The sequence below is a fragment of the Dermacentor albipictus genome, chromosome 10, assembly GCF_038994185.2.
Source record: "Dermacentor albipictus isolate Rhodes 1998 colony chromosome 10, USDA_Dalb.pri_finalv2, whole genome shotgun sequence".
Lineage (NCBI taxonomy): Eukaryota > Metazoa > Arthropoda > Arachnida > Ixodida > Ixodidae > Dermacentor > Dermacentor albipictus.
The window spans coordinates 101,270,096-101,285,095 of record NC_091830.1 but is presented as its reverse complement, the minus strand read 5'-3'; the positions used below and the strand labels follow the sequence as shown (position 1 = coordinate 101,285,095).

The following is a 15,000-nucleotide window of genomic DNA, read 5'->3' as shown; positions in this document are numbered from 1 at the left end:
TAAACAACCGAGGCCCGCACCTGCTCAATCAACGCCAACTCAATTTAAGGAAGCTGATCGAAACCATCCAGTTTGGGAAAAGCTAATTTATGCAGTAGCATTCTTTTTATTATTATTGTGAGAGACGTGAAATACACACCATGAAATGAACGTCCGCTTGTTACCCTTTTGTTACTGCGGTGCGAAATCATCGCGCGTAATACCGATTCAATTTTGTCTTGTTTGGTGGTTTGTCAGCACTTTGTGTTCTTCAAGAAAATCAGCTACAGGCTTTTAAATTATGTGCGCGAAACTTTTCTCCATCTGCCACCCGGAACATATTTAAAGAAGAGAGAAAGCAGCCGGGGCCTTGAGATTTCGAAAATGCCGCGCTCTGAAATTTTCACATCAGCCATTGGGAAGATAATTATTATCCGTCACAAACAAAAAAAAAAAACAGCTTTGAAATGAGCATTGATAGTGGCCACGTTTTTTCGGGGCATGTCTTGATGAAATAATTGCAGTTCAGTTCGTTGGTTCAATTGCATTTGTTGGCTCCTTGCAGCATGTTTAGATTTCATCTTTTTCAGTATTCCTAGTGTTCTCATTGTAGTATGAATAACCTGCAGATTTTTCGTTGTTGTTGTTATGCGTTATACAATGCTGAGCGATGTTTTTCCTTTCCTTGAAGCTAGCCATAGAAGTATAAAACTTTCTATAAACTCATTACAATAAGAATCCAGCATACGGTTCATCATCGGCGCGAGAAACGTTCGGGAAGTGGCGACTTTTAATGCCGTGATCATGAAGCTTAACAGCAGAGCATGTTCATCAGATATGCCAGGGGTGACGTAACGCAAGGCGTGAATCGAATCTAAGATTGAAATGGCGTTCTGAATTCTTTTGGTTCCAGATAGAACAAACAAAAATATATAAAAAAAAGCATGTCATTGATTGTCATTCAAACCTCAAGAGCGCGTGGAGAAAGTGTTCCGGTTTACATTCGGCAAATCGAAATGAACGGCTAAAATTAACCTATCGTCTGGTTTCATGCGGGAGATCACGTGCGCACGCAAATTTCTTCGTACGGGAATTTTATGAAGTGAAGGCGGCTACAGATCATTTCCTTTGTCTAGTTCATGTTCGTAGGCGCAAATTGCAAACGTAATACTTGGAGGAACGTTTCCACTAATCTACAGGGGCTCTCTCATTTCTCCGATTGCTCGCAAACACATTGCATTGCTAGTCGTGACGTTTCACAGTGACGTTTCACCATGCCCGTCGAAGTTGATTACCAGTACCGCGCCAGCGTCGACCGGCCGGCGAAGCGACGAACTCAGCAGCGCATGCGCGAGGCCCTACAACACCCCAACCGAGCTACCCTGCTTATCGGAGAGAGCGAGTGCGCGTGAACGCGGGCTCGTCTGACGATCTGGATTAAAGAAAAAAAAAAAGTGTGTCCGAGATATTGACGAAGACAAGTGGTCGCTGTCGCTCTGAATCTTAGCGCGTTATAGAAAACGTGGGATGGCGGTGCTTCCTCGAGGGTCTAAAAGTACAATCTTCGAACTAGCGCTCCCGGCGGAACGTGGAGCTAGCATCCTTCTTCTTGGAACGGTTTGCAATGGACTGCTTGAATGTGCCGACCACGAGTCACGGGTCGCGTATAGAGCCAACGTTTGGCAAGAACGCGTCTAGCACAACCGATCGCGGTTGCGATAACCCATCGTTGGTAGCGAAAAAAAGAAAGAAAGAAAAAAAAAACACCTACCCGCAGCTTGTAGCAGTAACCGTAAATGTGGTTCTAAATATAGGTTCGCTGGTCACTGAAACTTTCTCATAACGCACACCACTGTAGTCCAAAAAGAACAAAGCACGCACAATAGATATGATACAGCCGTCACCGCATGATTTCGCGTTTTCCTTATTGCATTACTTTCGTGGGCATGCGCGCTAGGGCCACGCAGGCCAGGAGGCAAGGGGAAAAAAAAAATAAGAAATGATACGCGATCCTCAGCATTGACTTGGCTGATGTGGCACTCGCATTTATGTTCTTTACCTTAGGCGAGCGCAACGCGCCAACTGAACTCCAATTTCCCATAACGGAAATTCGTATTTGGCCATTTGGTTGTATTTTTGGCTGATGTTCGCGTTTTTCGCCCGAGCATGCGCTTCACTGCGCCGCTCGTTGCCCCTTCAATGCGGCTTCACTGCCCTGCAGGCGTGTTCTGCGTCAAGCCGAACCACCAGGCAAAAAGCCTGGGCGCCGCCATCTTGTTGAGAGCGGCGCCGGGGACACAATCGCGCCTAGCTCATTGAGTTTTCCCCCAAAACTGAACGAAATAGCCTTATTTAAATGAGAAAGATGCCACGAGTGCCGCAACGAAGGACCTTAAGGATTACCGAAGGGTAACTGAGGGCGACGCGACGAGCTTTGGAAAGAAGAATGATGGGTGTAGCGCTACGGGGGATAAGAATAGAGCAGATTCGGGGGGTGAGCGAACAAACGCGAGCTAATGACACCTTAGTTTAAACCAAGAAAAAGAAATGGGCGTGCGCAGGGCATGCAATGTGGGGGGAAGATCATCAATTAAGGGTTACCGACTGAATTCCAAGAGAAGGGAAGCGTAGCACGGGGTGGCGGAAATTTAGGAGGGCAGATTAGATTAGGAAGGGCGCAGGCACTAGACGGCGACCGTGACCGGGCTTACACGTGACCGGGGTGCTTGGAGAATTATGGGAGAGGTCTTTGCCCTGCAGTGGTCGTAGCCAGCAGGATGATGATGACGAAAAGGTAGCAACAGGTATTCATAACATACAGGTTGGAAAGCTGAGGCACCTCTGAACCCTTGAATATATTTCGCCACACTTGGCCATACGACAAGTTTGTTTTCGAGGCGCTCGGTCCCACTGCAGCGAAAATGTTGCCGGAAATCGGGCACTCCATTTTTGTTTCATAGGGAACCTTTCTTCCACTAGGGCAGCGGATTTTCGCAGGGCGAGCTTGCTGTCGTTTACGGATCAAAGCGATAGTGAACTCCAAAATGCAGTGTTGGCTTTGAGTGGGACTTACATTGATTGCAAAACCCACGGCTAATCACCCTTCCCCCCCCCCCAAGTAGCTCATTACAGCAGACAATCGTTCAGAAACACCGGCATCGTTGCGTATAGTATGGGAATGGTGCGTGTCACGTGAGTGCTCGCTTCGAGCTTGTGTTCTTCATTTTGATTGAATGAAGTCTCACCTAAGTGAGCGGGGGCCGATCCCGGAGGTAGTGCAATACCGGGCCGACCTGCGGCGGAGGTGAAGCAGGCTTCAAGCACTCCGCCAACTTCCAAAAATAGGTTTAATATCGTGGGTCCATATAGAACCCGTATCAGATATTAAGCTGATAAGAACAGAGTTTTTATTCATGCTAGTTACAGAACATCAAAAAATACAAGTTACAGAACCAAGGAGAAAACGAATAAAAGGTGTATAATCTAAAAACGCAAACAAATGGCTAAAAAAAACTAGTTAGTGGTGTTAGTAATAAAAGACTAAAACTGTAAAGGTGTAAAACAGTGCAAAAAATGGCGCTTCTCTAAAAACATAAGATCATTAAGAGGTGCCGACATGGGCTCTAAAAATCTTTGTAGAGGCGCTTATTGTGTCACTGATGCACAGGCGTTTAAGTGTCCGTAGGTATGACCTACTGCACAGCCTGCGCATCACCCGGTCGTTCCCCACATCCCAGCTGCCAAGGCAGCCGACGACCACCGCGTCCACCGTCACACGCTGGAACCGCCGGAGGAGATGACGCTGTACAGGGGCGTACTTCTCCTCCTTAGCCTTCCGGGCGTCCTGGAACGCCTGCAGCCTGTTCTCGAAAGGGCAGCAGACGTCCAGGATGAGTGCCTCCTCTCCACGGGCCAGTACCAGGTCGGGCTTGAGTGATGTGTTGCCTACGACCTGGTTCTCCGCAATGACTGTAAACCGACCCAAAGCAGCCTTTTTTATTCTGGCGACGATGGTGTTATGGCGCTCCGTCATGGCCCGGCTCTGCCGCATGCAATGGCAAAGTACATGCGGCAGTGTCTCCTCCCCATACCCGCAGCGTCTGCATCTTTTGTCCGCCGCGGGTGCCCAGAGTCTTGTGGCGTTGAGGGGGAGGAGATTTAGTCGGGCTCGATGAATGAAGCGCCAGTCGATGAAATGGGTGTAGCGGCCGGACCTCATGAAGTGTGAGTTTGCCGGGTCGGCCGCCACACACACCATCGCCTTGCCCTGGTTCGGTTTGTCTTGCAGAGATTGGTCCCTTTCGGTGGAGAGGAGCGCCCGGATGGTCTTGATCAGCTTGTGGCGGTTCCTCGCTGACACAGAGGCCTCCCCGCAGTTGATGCGGGCTCCATGCTCCAACAGCTCCCAGGCGACGGAGAGGCGACGGGAGGCTTTGCGGGCCTCCGTCCACACAGACTGGACCTGTGTGGACGTTTGCCGAAAGTCGCCCTCCGTCTCGCCTGAGAGGTAGGCCTCCATGTCCTCGGTGTTCGCGGGTCGTCTCAGCCGCCTTGACACTACGCCCTCGAGCTCTCCTGCTGCACGCTCCCGGACCTCCACGTCGGTCGACGTCAGTAGCTTGAAGGCTCCATCCACCCGACAGATGTCGCTGAGCTCCGCCGCAAGTGGGATCCCTGCACTGCCAGCCTGTGAGCTTCCGTACAAGTATTCATTGGAAGCTCTGGCTGGCACGTACAGGGTCTTCTTGATGAGCGGGCGGAGCTCCTCGTCCAGGCGTTGCCACTCTCCCTTGCTGGCAAGGCCCACCCGCATGGCAAAGTTGAGGGCTGGATACAAAAATGTTTTGATAGCATCCAGCCTCTGCCATGGGGCGAGCATAGAGGAGAGCAGCTTTCTGCCCAGGTGGATGGCCTCGTCGACCGTCGTCTCGTCCGGTAGCACCCTGAACCCCACTGGACGGCCCAGGAACTTGTGCCCCTGGAAGTCGCCAAGCGCCGGAATCGGGTCGCCACCCACGGTGAAAGAGGTGGGCCGTGTACCCACGGGGTGGCGACCAGACAGGTGTAGAGACCGGCACTTGGCGGCGTTGAGTCGCAGCCCGAGCCGGGCCGACAGGGCTGTTACACGGTCCAAGCGGCTCTGCAGGGTGGCGGGATCCGCGGCCAGCAGCGTCAGATCATCGGCGTAGGCAAGGATGTTGTGCTGCCTATCGCCTCCCTGTACTGCACGGATGACCGGGTCCACCACCAGGTTGAAAAGCAGGCCGCTCAGAGGACAGCCCTGTCTCAGCCCAGCTCCGATGGTGATTGGCTCCGTAATGCCAGCTGCTGCCACGACGCAGGTGGTGTTGGCGCGGTAGAGGTCTTCAACGATGGTAGCAAAGGCCTCCCCCGCGCCGGCGCCGCGGACAGCGTCGACGAGGGCCTGATGGGCGACCGAGCCGAAAGCGTTGGCAAAATCGAGGAACCCCACGCACAGCTCCCCACCTCCTGTCCTAGCATCATCCAGGCGTCCCTGCAGCACGAAGTTGTGTTCAAACACCCCATCGTGCGGCAGGAAGCCCTTCTGACACCTGGACAGTACCGCATGGTCGCCCAACCACCTCTGCAGCCGGGTGGTGAGACACCCGGCATACAGTTTGGCGATCGTGCGACCAAGGGCAATGGGTCGCCAGTTTGTGGGGTCCTCGCGGTCGCCCTTCTTGTATATCAGGATAGTCCTCGTCGACTTCCAGCTCAGGGGCGTGCGGCGGTATTGGAGGCATACGTTGTATACCGCCGCCAGGAACCTGCCCTCAGGGTCCACCTGCCTCCAGTGGTGGTACGTGAGGCGGTCCTCCCCTGGAGCTGTACTCTCGCATTTACGGAGCTTGGCTGCGACTTCTTCCGGTGTAAAGGGGCACAAGTCCAGTTCTTCGGTGGCTGGAAGCCTTGACCTCAGGATGCTGGTATCCACGGGTGTTGGTGACCAGAGGTTCGAGTAGTGGTCCTGCAGTGCGTGGGGGTCGATCGGACAGAGCTGGGACGGGCCTTCAGTGATTAGCCGCACTGCCCGGCGCCGGTTCCTTCTGTAGAGAGTTTGTATCTGCTGGGGGTTGTCGGGGTTCACCTCGCGCCTCCGTGATTGGCGCGAGTCCCCGACTGGCAGCCGCAGGTGTTTAGTTGCGGCTGCAATGGCACGGTCAAGGATGTTTTCGAACCGTGCCCACTCCCCAGCAGACTCAGGCAACCGGCTCAATGCCCGCAGCTCTGCCGTTTCGTCCGCTAAGGTCCACGCACTGCCCTCTGGCCGTGTGGTACCAGCATGTTCGTCCTGGGTCCCGAAGTCCTGGTTGCTTCCGTCATGGTCCTGCACCTCTGCCCTGCCCGGGGAGAGCTCCTGCATGGCCGCCAGCTCGTGAGCCTCGGAGACTGGTGCTCCCGGGCTGCCTCGGTTGGACGGCAGCGATGGTGTTGGAGAAGGGGAGGCCGAGGCCGCGGTCCGCCCTGACTGGTTTGGCGTCCGCGGAGAAGGTGCCTCGGCCATCTCGCCATCGCTGCTGTGTCCGGGTGTTCCCCGAGGTGCCACGGGAGACGGCTCCTGGTCGGCGGCCTGCCCGGTCGCCACTGCTGGTGTTCCAGGAGGGTCCTCAGCGGGACCCTCGGTGCTGTCCTGCTCTGCTGCGGGGGTGCTGTCGCTGTCCTGCTCCGACGCACCAGTGGCAGCACCCGCGGCGAGATCACGCCTGGCCGCCAGTGCCGCCTCCCTCCTGTGCCACTGCTCGTGGTTGCCCAAGCCCCTCCTTGTGGGGAAGGACATTGGGCAACTGCCACACTGGTGTGGCAGGGCAGCAGGGGGGGCGGCAGTCAAGTTGGCTGCAGCCAGGCAGGCGTGAGAGGCTGGTCGAAGCCCCAGTGTCTCGCCGCAGATGGTGCACACGTTGATGGTGCGCCGGATCCTGGTGCCGTGTTCGAGTTCCAGGTGCCGCTGGAGGGACTGCCGCCGCGCTGTCCATTTGGCCGCGGCATAGGCAGCTCGGCAGCCCTCTTCGCAGCACCGGACCGTTTGGGGCACGGGAAAGAACACCGTGAGGGTGCCATCCTCACGGGCCGGCTGGCGTTCCTGCCTAGGGGTGATGGGGTCGCCATCGTCTTCACTGGTGTCACTACACTTTGATCTTAGCCAAAAGGCCGAGAAGCGATGTCTTTCACTTCACTCCATTGTACCACTGCCTTGCGGGTGCCCTGGCGACATTGGTAACCTCAGCAACAGCGTGGGCAATCTTATAAAACCCAGCCCGTCTAGAGACTCTATGCTCTCTATCTCGCGAATCAACTCGCGACGCCTCAGTCTTTCACTGTTAACGAAACGCCGTCGCGTAGAAACGAGACCCGAGCGCAAGCTTGTTTGCAAGGCAAAACCAACGAAGGCAACCTCGCAGAAAACGGAACAGGCGAGCGGAAAACACGCGCAAGGGGAATGTTTACTTCCGTCTGAATGCGACCGCTCAAGGCGGCTTTCTTTGAGGCCTTCGTTTCAAGCCCGTGCGCAAGTGTAATACACTACGCGCATTTCCCTCATTTCCTTTTATTTACCGCAAGGCCCACTGAAAGTTTTCATACGGCACAGGCCGGGACGGATTGCAACGTGTCGATTCGACCGCTAGAATTAGGTAGCGCGCCTCATGTACGAATGAAAGAGAATGGAAAAAAAAATAAATATAGAAAAGGCTGCGCACTCCTTCCAACCGGAAACATAGAGGGCAGGAAGATCGCCATGTGGAGCACAGGTGTTGTTAAAAAAAAAAGAAAGAAAGAAAGAAATAGCGCTACCCCATCATCTTTACCGTGTGCGTGTATACACACACACGCACACATATGCACGCGCACGCACGCGCGCGCGCGCACGCACACACACACACACACACACACACACACACACACACACACACATATACGCACACATGCTAGCATAGCTTAAGCACAGCTGGAAAGCTCAGCCTTGCGCAAGAAAAAAGGACCACGCCCTTTCTCAAGCCCCTTTGAAACTTTTAAATGAGAAACATGTGTACAGCGAGGTCGTTCGAAACTGGCGCGAAAACGCATCCGCGCCATCTGTGTGCGGAACGAGGAAAACCTACGGCCTTCGCCATACAGAAAGAAAGGTAGATGGCGCGAGCTAACGCTCCGTTGCATACTAAGAACGAGAGCTAGTGAATAATGGCAGAAACGTCTTGGGAAGAGAGAAAAAAACAACAACAACAAAAAAAAAAAGAAAGACACGCAAGTTGTTGGCTCGCGCAAGCATTCTATTTTACAGCGAGTAAAGAGCATAGCAACTTCTCACAAGAGCAGCAAGAAAGACAAGAAGAACGTGAGAGAGGGGGAGAAACAGGCGCGTTTCTTTGGAATGCAGAGCATGCTGCACACACTATGAAGTGCCAAAGAGACGGGGAAAGCAGATGGCGCGATTGTGTATGTCCTCAAAGCTTGAAAACAATTTCTAAACTACAAGGTGTGCCGAAGTCCGCCTACTCTCATCAGGTTGCTCCCGCCTCCAATTGCATTTAAATTAAAATTACAGTCGCCTCAGGGGCAGAGAGAGAGAGAGAGAGAGAGAAAATGTGTACACTTGCTTCGCGCAGCTGCACCCGTTCAAATTTTACAGCAACAAGAGCACTCCCGCAGGCACAAAGTCCGCTGCCGCGTCCGCCGGGGCGGAATGCACTCGCTTCCGTAAATTGTCGTGCGGCAGACTGCTGCATCGTAGCACACCTGAAACCGCGCAGACGTCAGCGATCGCCGCGAGATCGCTGCGAGCGCTAAAGTCCGAAACCACGTCCGCCGGGGCGGCGGGAGCTCGATACCCCTTCACGAAACTTCTGCGTGTACACCGCCGCACGGCCACGGCGGAGTCGCTGGCATCCTGCGCGCAGTTGCATTGCGTCGCGCCGGGAATCGTTGAAGCCCCACGCAGACGTCGGCGTCGGCCCCGACCTGGCTGCGAGCGCTCGAAGAGACCAAGTCCGAAGCCACGTGAGCCGGGGCGGTGTGAGCGCGACTAAGTCCGGGACGACGTCAGCCGGGGCGGCGTGAGCGAGACTAAGTCCGAGACTACGTCAGCCGGGGCGGCGTGAGCGAGACCAAGTCCGAGACTACGTCAGCCGGGGCGTCGACTAAGTCCGAGACGACGTCAGCCGGGGCGTCGAGCACGCCGCGCGCGCTTTTCCCACTCTTACTCGAAAAATGGCGAAGGGGCCGCGCTAGCGTGCCTTGAATCGGTGAGCGGCGGTACCGCGGCGATCGCGAGAGCTCAAATCGGCCGTGCCAAGGCCAAATATTGGCGCTCGGCTCGGCGCAGTACGCCGCATTGTCGCACGAGTACGGCCCCGTGGAGGTCTGGTCACTTATCGCTGCTCTTATAAGGGGCCGTACCGCCCTGGCCGACGTTGTACCGTAGTGCCGTTTTCGGCTTGCGCGTGTTCGTGGTGGTGTCCGCGCACCGCTCCGCACTCGAGAATCGTGCCCACGACGACGCGAGCGCTCGGAAGAGACGGAAGTCCGAAACCACGTGAGCCGGGGCGGTGTGAGCGCGACTAAGTCCGAGACGACGTCAGCCGGGGCGGCGTGAGCGAGACTAAGTCCGAGACTACGTCAGCCGGGGCGTCGAGCACGCCGCGCGCGCTTTTCGCACTCTTACTCGAAAAATGGCGAAGGGGCCGCGCTAGCGTGCCTTGAATCGGTGAGCGGCGGTACCGCGGCGATCGCGAGAGCTCAAATCGGCCGTGCCAAGGCCAAATATTAGCGCTCGGCTCGGCGCAGTACGCCGCCTTGTCGCACGAGTACGGCCCCGTGGAGGTCTGGTCACTTATCGCTGCTCATATAAGGGGCCGTACCGCCCTGGCCGACGTTGTACCGTAGTGCCGTTTTCGGCTTGCGCGTGTTCGTGGTGGTGTCCGCGCACCGCTCCGCACTCGAGAATCGTGCCCACGACGACGCGAGCGCTCGGAAGAGACGGAAGTCCGAAACCACGTGAGCCGGGGCGGTGTGAGCGCGACTAAGTCCGAGACGACGTCAGCCGGGGCGGCGTGAGCGAGACTAAGTCCGAGACTACGTCAGCCGGGGCGTCGAGCACGCCGCGCGCGCTTTTCGCACTCTTACTCGAAAAATGGCGAAGGGGCCGCGCTAGCGTGCCTTGAATCGGTGAGCGGCGGTACCGCGGCGATCGCGAGAGCTCAAATCGGCCGTGCCAAGGCCAAATATTGGCGCTCGGCTCGGCGCAGTACGCCGCCTTGTCGCACGAGTACGGCCCCGTGGACGTCTGGTCACTTATCGCTGCTCATATAAGGGGCCGTACCGCCCTGGCCGACGTTGTACCGTAGTGCCGTTTTCGGCTTGCGCGTGTTCGTGGTGGTGTCCGCGCACCGCTCCGCATTCGAGAATCGTGCCCACGACGACGCGAGCGCTCGGAAGAGACAGAAGTCCGAAACCACCTGAGCCGGGCCGCGGCGGGAGCTCGACGCCCGTCACGCAACTTTGGCGTACAAGCCACCGCACGGCCGCGACTGAGTCGTCGTCACCGTCCGGCTGGCTGCACTATAGCACGCCGGGAACCGGGAAAGAACCGCGCAGAGGTCGTCGTTTTGCCGCGACGTTGGCGCGAGCGCGCGAAGAGACAAAGTCCGAAACGGCGTCAGCCGGGGTGTCGAGCACGCCGCCCGCGCCGGTCGCACTCGTGCTCGGAAACGGCGAAAGGGCCGCGCTAGCGTGTGGCCCCGTAGGGGCACAGAAAGGGGATTGTTCTGGAAACTGCGCTGTCCATAGGCGAGAGATTGCCGTTCGCGCATTCGGTCGACGCGCTGCGCTTTCACGACTTCGGCATTGCGCTGCCGACGTAAGCTTTCCATCTCGCTCGCGGCGCTGCGAGGCGGCACGATTTTCGCCAAACGCTCGTCGAAAGTGGCACGAGTACGGCCCCATGGAGATTTGGGAACTTATCGCTGCTATTATATGGGGGTCCCAGAGAGCAGTCGCCCCCAAAAGCGACCTGGGTGTTTGATATGCGGCGGGCTTCGTGCCCGTCAAGCGTGTCCCCGGTATCGCTCCCGTGGATCCCACAGCTGACGTCTGCAGCCTCATCCGCTTGATGCGTTAGGGGCTGGTTGTCGGACGACGCTTTCTCCACGATATCGAGTTGTGTTCCGCATCGTCCTCGGAAGAGTCAAATGCGAAAGCGCCGAAGGCGCGGGCGTGACCCGTCGCCTGGCGGCTTTGCCGTCTCGGCTACGTTGCAAGTGTCGGTCGGTCCACCTGTGCTGCGGGCTCAAGAGAAACCGCAAGCCGTGATCGAGTCGACACAACCAGTCTATCGAGAATGTTGCGTGCTTCTTGCCGCGTGGCGATACCCGGCCCTTCGGGGAGGGCGCCGTAGCGAGCTCGAACGCCGTCGTCTCGGACTGTGCAAAGTGCTACTCTTTGCAAGAACGAAGCGTGCTGGGGCGCCTGAAGGTGGCCTCGGCATCGCAAAAACGGCGTCCGGCCTGCTTGACAGGCGGGACGCGCAGTTGAACGATTACCTGGTTGATCCTGCCAGTAATCATATGCTTGTCTCAAAGATTAAGCCATGCATGTCTAAGTACATGCCGAAATAAGGCGAAACCGCGAATGGCTCATTAAATCAGTTATGGTTCCTTAGATCGTTTCTTCCTACTTGGATAACTGTGGCAATTCTAGAGCTAATACATGCAGTGAGCCTGAAGCCCTTTGGGCGACGGGTGCTTTTATTAGACCAAGATCGATCGGGTTTCGGCCCGTATTGTGTGGTGACTCTGGATAACTTTGTGCTGATCGCATGGCCACGAGCCGGCGACGTTTCTTTCAAGTGTCTGCCTTATCAACTTTCGATGGTAGGTTACTTGCTTACCATGGTTGTTACGGGTAACGGAGAATCAGGGTTCGATTCCGGAGAGGGAGCCTGAGAAACGGCTACCACATCCAAGGAAGGCAGCAGGCGCGCAAATTACCCACTCCCGGCACGGGGAGGTAGTGACGAAAAATAACAATACGGGACTCTTTTGAGGCCCCGTAATTGAAATGAGTACACTCTAAATCCTTTAACAAGGATCAATTGGAGGGCAAGTCTGGTGCCAGCAGCCGCGGTAATTCCAGCTCCAATAGCGTATACTAAAGCTGCTGCGGTTAAAAAGCTCGTAGTTGGATCTCAGTTCCAGACGAGTAGTGCATCTACCCGATGCGACGGCTCGGACTGAACATCATGCCGGTCCTTTCTTGGTGCACTTCATTGTGTGCCTCGAGAAGGCCGGTGCTTTTACTTTGAAAAAATTAGAGTGCTCAACGCAGGCGAGTCGCCTGAATAAACTTGCATGGAATAATAGAACAAGACCTCGTTTCTGTTCTGTTGGTTTTTGGAATACGAGGTAATGATTAAGAGGGACAGACGGGGGCATTCGTATTGCGGCGCTAGAGGTGAAATTCTTGGACCGTCGCAAGACGAACTACTGCGAAAGCATTTGCCAAGAATGTTTTCTTTGATCAAGAACGAAAGTCAGAGGTTCGAAGGCGATCAGATACCGCCCTAGTTCTGACCATAAACGATGCCAACCAGCGATCCGCCTGAGTTACTCAAATGACTCGGCGGGCAGCTTCCGGGAAACCAAAGTGTTTGGGTTCCGGGGGAAGTATGGTTGCAAAGCTGAAACTTAAAGGAATTGACGGAAGGGCACCACCAGGAGTGGAGCCTGCGGCTTAATTTGACTCAACACGGGAAAACTTACCCGGCCCGGACACTGGGAGGATTGACAGATTGAGAGCTCTTTCTTGATTCGGTGGATGGTGGTGCATGGCCGTTCTTAGTTGGTGGAGCGATTTGTCTGGTTAATTCCGATAACGAACGAGACTCTAGCCTATTAAATAGGTGCGGGGTTCCCAGCACCTTACAACCTTCTTAGAGGGACAAGCGGCTCCTAGCCGCACGAAACAGAGCAATAACAGGTCTGTGATGCCCTTAGATGTCCGGGGCCGCACGCGCGCTACACTGAAGGAAGCAGCGTGTCTTTATCCCTGTCTGAAAAGACTGGGTAACCCGTGGAACTTCTTTCGTGATTGGGATAGGGGCTTGCAATTGTTCCCCTTGAACGAGGAATTCCCAGTAAGCGCGAGTCATAAGCTCGCGTTGATTACGTCCCTGCCCTTTGTACACACCGCCCGTCGCTACTACCGATTGAATGATTTAGTGAGGTCTTCGGACCGATGTCCGGCGCGGCCTTTCGGTTGCGCCGGTCTGTTGGAAAGATGACCAAACTTGATCATTTAGAGGAAGTAAAAGTCGTAACAAGGTTTCCGTAGGTGAACCTGCGGAAGGATCATTACCGGATTGTTCGAGGGTGACGAGCGCCATTGTTTCTACCCCGTGTGGGTGAAGCAGCTCGCTGCGCCCGACGCTTTCCGCCGCTGGCCCCGCTTGGACGCGGGGACGGCTATACCCGAACATGCCGGGGATTGCCCGAATTTCGAAGGGCGCCCCGTGCCAAATTTGTTGCGCCCAGTGGACGCCGGCTGCAACCTTGGACGGTTGGCTTGGCCGCGCCCGCGGGTAGAAACGGCGTAACGCACACTGGGTGGGCTTTCTGAAGTCCGCCTCGGCACTCTTGCGCGGAATGGGAGTAAGACGACCCGACCTGCTGCTCTTGCCCAGTACGAGGGGAACGGCGAAGCGTGCGGTCGGTCAAGGAACTGACGGTCGAGAGCTAATGCCGCTGCCGCTTAGTACACACGGAACCGTGGTGCGAGCGCTCTCCCGTCCTCCGCGGCAAACGCTGCCGAGTCTGAAAAGGCTGGCGGCTGCCGGTCGCTTCCTGCGGCGAGTGTGGAGTAACGACCCGACTTTGTTGCTGCCCAAGTACTAAAGGAACGGTGCGGCGCTCGGTCGGTCATGGAACCGGCGGTATTGAGGGTGCGGCTGCCAAGTACGGAAGGAACCGTGGCCTAAAGCACTCTCCCGTCCTCCGCGGCAAATTCCACCGCGCCCGAAAGGGCCGGAGGCTGCCGGTCGGCTCCCGCTCGTGACGCGCGAGGTGTCGAGTTCGCGGTTCAATGCGACGACGTCTGCAGGCTATTTGCCCGCCGCCGAGGGAAAGGCGGCGTTGCTGCGAAGTACCGAAGGAAACGCGGCTTTGCTACGTCGGAAGCGTTCTGCGGTTTGCGGACTTGTGCGCTTTGGGAAGGCGCCGCACGTCGAAAGAGGAAGTACGGACAGACGAGGGACTGTAATCCCGTATTCGAACGCACTTGCGGCCAGGCCCTTGCTGGCTTCGTCTTCCGCCTCAAGTAGACTTGTTGTGGCTCCGGCGCAGAGAGCCGTCCCTGGCACTGGCCGAGTGGCTTTGGAGAGCTGCGCGAGTACGCGCGCGCCAAGCTCTTGTCTTTCGTCTCGAGTAGGCTGTTGGATCAGCAGCGGTCATGCGGAAACGCGTGACCGCCGAACGAAAGAGCGAAACAGGAGTAGCGCACGCCGAAAGGCGCTCTTCGAAACCACACACAGGGAGACGCCACGTGCCTGAAACACTGGTTGTACTGTACTGAATTGAACAAACTATTTTTCACGACTCTAAGCGGTGGATCACTCGGTTCTCGGGTCGATGAAGAACGCAGCCAGCTGCGAGACTTGGTGTGAATTGCAGGACACACTGAGCACTGATTCTTTGAACGCACATTGCGGCCTTGGGTCTTCCCTTGGCTTCGTCTGTCTGAGGGTCGGATCACATATCAAGAGAGCCTTCGGCGCACAGGGAACGTGCGTCCGTCGACTCGTTTTGACCGCGTCGGCATCATGGACAGTACGTTGAGCGCTAAAGCCACGCGCCAGCAACCTCACGAGAAGGAGACGGTGGCGAGCCGTCGTGCCAAATCTTCGAAGAGACGGAAACGAGGCATTACTACTGCAGCGTGACGAGTGCGCGCCTCTGGCAAGACCGCCGCAGGATGGAGTCGGATACCTGCAGGGAAAGAGCGGTCCAAGCTCGA

General features: G+C 56.2%; 3 non-coding genes across 3 annotated transcripts; 2 read left to right on the top strand and 1 right to left on the bottom strand.

Moving 5' to 3' along the window:
- Nucleotides 1-3,229: 3,229 nt before the first annotated feature.
- Nucleotides 3,230-3,418, bottom strand: LOC139051151 (U2 spliceosomal RNA). The gene has a single exon (XR_011509273.1). It is a non-coding gene; the product is annotated as a U2 spliceosomal RNA (small nuclear RNA).
- Nucleotides 3,419-11,531: 8,113 nt separating this feature from the next.
- On the top strand, nt 11,532-13,346 carry LOC139051122 (small subunit ribosomal RNA). Its single transcript, XR_011509251.1, has one exon. It is a non-coding gene; the product is annotated as a small subunit ribosomal RNA (ribosomal RNA).
- A 1,234-nt stretch (nt 13,347-14,580) lies between these two features.
- On the top strand, nt 14,581-14,733 carry LOC139051105 (5.8S ribosomal RNA). The gene has a single exon (XR_011509236.1). It is a non-coding gene; the product is annotated as a 5.8S ribosomal RNA (ribosomal RNA).
- Nucleotides 14,734-15,000: the final 267 nt, after the last annotated feature.